This window comes from Montipora capricornis, chromosome 2 (genome assembly GCF_036669925.1).
Source record: "Montipora capricornis isolate CH-2021 chromosome 2, ASM3666992v2, whole genome shotgun sequence".
NCBI lineage: Eukaryota > Metazoa > Cnidaria > Anthozoa > Scleractinia > Acroporidae > Montipora > Montipora capricornis.
In genome coordinates this window covers 5,158,408-5,162,993 of record NC_090884.1, presented here as the reverse complement: position 1 = coordinate 5,162,993, position 4,586 = coordinate 5,158,408, and positions in this window count along the sequence as shown.

The window sequence follows — 4,586 nt, the reverse complement described above, 5'->3', positions numbered from 1 at the left end:
ACTAACTAACTAATTCGACTAACTAACTAACTAAACTAACTAACTAACTAACTAAAGTAACTAACTAACTAACAAAACTAACTAACTAACTAACTAAAGTAACTAAACTAACTAACTAACTAACTAAAGTAACTAACTAACTAACTAACTAAACTAACTAAACTAACTAACTAACTAAACTAACTAAACTAACTAACTAACTAACTAAACTAACTAACTAAACTAACTAAACTAAACTAACTAACTAACTAACTAACTAAACTAACTAACTAAACTAACTAAACTAACTAACTAACTAACTAAACTAACTAACTAAACTAACTAAACTAAGTAAACTAACTAACTAAACTAACTAACTAAACTAACTAACTAACTAATTAACTAAACTAACTAACTAACTAACTAACTAACTAAACTAACTAAACTAACTAAACTAACTAACTAAACTAACTAAACTAACTAACTAAACTAACAAACTAAACTAACTAACTAACTAACTAACTAAACTAACTAAACTAACTAAATTAACTAACTAAACTAACTAAACTAACTAACTAACTAAACTAACTAACTAACTAACTAAACTAACTAACTAAACTAACTAAACTAAACTAACTAACTAACTAACTAAACTAACTAACTAAACTAACTAAACTAACTAACTAACTAACTAAACTAACTAACTAAACTAACTAAACTAACTAACTAAACTAACTAACTAAACTAACTAACTAAACTAACTAACTAACTAATTAACTAAACTAACTAACTAACTAACTAACTAACTAAACTAACTAAACTAACTAAACTAACTAACTAAACTAACTAAACTAACTAACTAAACTAACAAACTAAACTAACTAACTAACTAACTAACTAAACTAACTAAACTAACTAAACTAACTAACTAAACTAACTAAACTAACTAACTAAACTAACAAACTAAACTAACTAACTAACTAACTAACTAAACTAACTAACTAAACTAACCAACTAAACTAACTAACTGAACTAACTAACTAACTTACTTACTTACTTACTTACTTACTTACTCACTTACTTTAACAAATCGAATGTGGTTTAGCGTTCGACAACGATATTTATTATTAGTCATCACAGTGGTCAAAACTCAGTGGATTCACGAGGCGCCGTAGATTCTTCTGTGGGAGGTAAAAGCGTTGAATGATCCCATGCATTCTTCGTAAACTTTCGAATTTTCGAAGCATCATTGTTGATATATTATCTGGTATATCGCCTTCAGACTAACTAACTAACTAACTAAACTAACTAACTAACTAACTCGACTAACTAACTAACTAAACTAACTAACTAACTAACTAAACTAACTAACTAACTAACAAAACTAACTAACTAACTAACTAACTAACTAAAGTAACTAATTAACTAACTAACTAAACTAACTAAACTAACTAACTAAACTAACTAACTAACTAACTAACTAAACTAACTAACTAAACTAACTAAACTAACTAACTAACTAACTAAACTAAGTAACTAAACTAACTAAACTAACTAACTAACTAACTAACTAAACTAACTAACTGAACTGACTAACTAACTTACTTACTTACTTACTTACTTACTTACTTACTCACTTACTTTAACAAATCGAATGTGGTTTAGCGTTCGACAACGATATTTATTATTAGTCATCACAGTGGTCAAAACTCAGTGGATTCACGAGGCGCCGTAAATTCTTCTGTGGGAGGTAAAAGCGTTGAATGATCCCATGCATTCTTCGTAAACTTTCGAATTTTCGAAGCATCATTGTTGATATATTATCTGGTATATCGCGTTCAGACTAACTAACTAACTAACTAAACTAACTAACTAACTAACTAACTCGACTAACTAACTAACTAACTAACTAACTAAACTAACTAACTAACTAACAAAACTAACTAACTAACTAACTAACTAAACTAACTAAACTAACTAACTAACTAAAGTAACTAACTAACTAACTAACTAACTAACTAACTAAACTAACTAAACTAACTAAACTAACTAACTAAACTAACTAACTCACGAATCTCACTGGAATACTGGTTCATTATGCGTGAACGAGAGTCAACGCAATCATCTGGACTATTGTTATACGCGTCCGATGGGTGTTAATGTCAACAATCTCATTTACGTCGACCGATTTCATTCACGATTTACTAATCAACCATTGAAAGGAGTAGAGTGTTGTCTCCATGTTAATCCGGCTAATTTGATTCAAATTAACACCTCTCCTCCGAACTCTCTCGATGCACGTCACCTTAAAGTTTGTGTATGGAACGCTCAATCATTAAGGAATAAAACGGCGAGTCTTGTCGATTATATACATGACAATAAATTGGACATCTTGGCAATTAGTGAGACGTGGTTTTCGGGTAAAGATGCCGCGGTGAAAGCTGAATGTACTCCCGATGGTTACAAGTTGTATGATGTACATAGATCCGGCCGTAATGGTGGAGGTACAGCTTTGATCACTCGTTCAAATATAATTGTCAAGCAGGTTGTTGCTCCTACGTGGTGCTCTTTTGAACTTTCGGAATGGATTTTAATTGATGGATCTTTTCGCTTACGGCTTGCTGTCGTCTATAGACCTCCTTACTCTACAAAGCATCCTGTAACAATCTCTTCCTTTGTTTCCAAATTCTCCCAGTACCTTGAATCATTTGTTTTATGCACGGAGCCCATATTGTTATGTGGTGACTTTAACATCCATGTTGATGCTGTGGATAAACCCGATGCAGAATCATTTGTGGACCTACTTGATTCTTTTGGACTAGCTCAACATGTCCACTTTGCAACTCATGTTGAAGGACATATACTGGATTTAGTCATAACCAGGAAAATGGACAGTATCATTCAAGACACACCAATTTTAGGCTCCTTTCTATCCGACCATGCGACTGTATTGTTTAACTTAAAAGGTTTTAAGTCAGAATCCTCTGCCAAGGAAACGTGGTTTCGGAAAATCAAATCGATTAATCTTCCCAAGTTTAAGAACGATCTTCGTAATTCAGAATTGTTACTAAACACTCCTAAACGTCTTGCTGATCTCGTTGGTTGTTTTGGCACTACTCTAAAATCCATCATTGACAGACATGCTCCTTGGCGGAAGAAAACCATGATTCAAAGAGCTCAAGCCCCATGGTTGTCCGATGAGATCAGATCTGTGAAACGTCTCCGGAGGATAGCTGAGCGCAACTGGAGGTCTACAAAGTCTGAATCTGACCGGAGATCTTTCAAACTTCTTCGGAATAAAGCTGTCTTTCTTATGAACAAGTCTCGTTGTGAATTCTATACAGATTTCATCAGCAACATCTCTGATAATCAACGTAAGCTTTTTGCTGCTACAAAGAAACTGTTAAATCAGTCAGCAGAATCGCCCTTTTTACAGCACGGCGACAAGTTAACTTTGGCTAACGACATGGGTTCGTTCTTCGTCAAGAAAATATCCGATCTTCGCGTTAGCCTTGATGCAATTCCGAACTTACGCAGTACTATCAGCCGCCATTCTTCTCAGTGTTCTTCTTCCTTTACTGCTCTTCACCGTGTAGACATGGACTATTTAAGGAAACTTGTGCTTAGAACGCCGACAAAATCCTGTTTACTCGATCCTGCTCCTACGAACATCATGAAAGATTGCCTTGATGAGTTACTTCCGATATTAACAACCATGATAAACCTGTCGCTTGAATCTGGATTTTTCCCTGTTATTTGGAAAGATTCGGTTGTCACACCACTGTTAAAAAAACAAGGCCTTGACTTTGTTTTTAAAAATTTTCGACCTATCAGCAATATTTCCTTTGTTTCAAAATTGGCTGAAAGAGTGGCAGCTGATCAGATCCAGTCTTACTTAAATGAGAATGATCTTTTTCCTACATTGCAATCTGCCTATCGACAGCACCACAGTACAGAAACCGCCCTACTTAAAGTCAAGAATGACATTTTGATGAGCATGGAAGATAAGCATGTCACATTGCTTGTGCTTCTCGATTTAAGCGCCGCTTTTGATACTGTGGATCATCGGATTCTCTTAGATCGCCTCCAATTTGATTTTGGAATTTCAGGTTCTGCACTTAATTGGTTTGAATCGTACCTCTCTAATAGAACCCAGCGTATCTCTATCGATGGTGTTCTATCGAATACTTTTAATCTTAAATTTGGAGTTCCACAAGGTAGCTGTCTCGGGCCATTATTATTTTCTCTCTATGCTAGCAAGCTTTTTAAGATCGTCGAGTCACATCTTCCTAATCTCCATTGTTATGCAGATGACACACAACTGTATATCGCGTTTAGACCAGGAAATGATTTGGAGGAAACTGCTGCCTTAACTGCCATGGAATCATGTATTGCTGATATCAGTCAGTGGATGCACAAGGATAAGTTAAAACTGAATTCAGATAAGACAGAATGTCTTCTAATTGGAACGCGACAACAACTTCAGAAAGTCAGCAACATCAGTATGTTATTGGTTGGCGACTCCCAAATTGCTCCATCATGTGAAGTTCGAAACTTAGGAACCTGGTTTGACTCGAAAATGAGTATGCTAAGTCATATTAACAAAA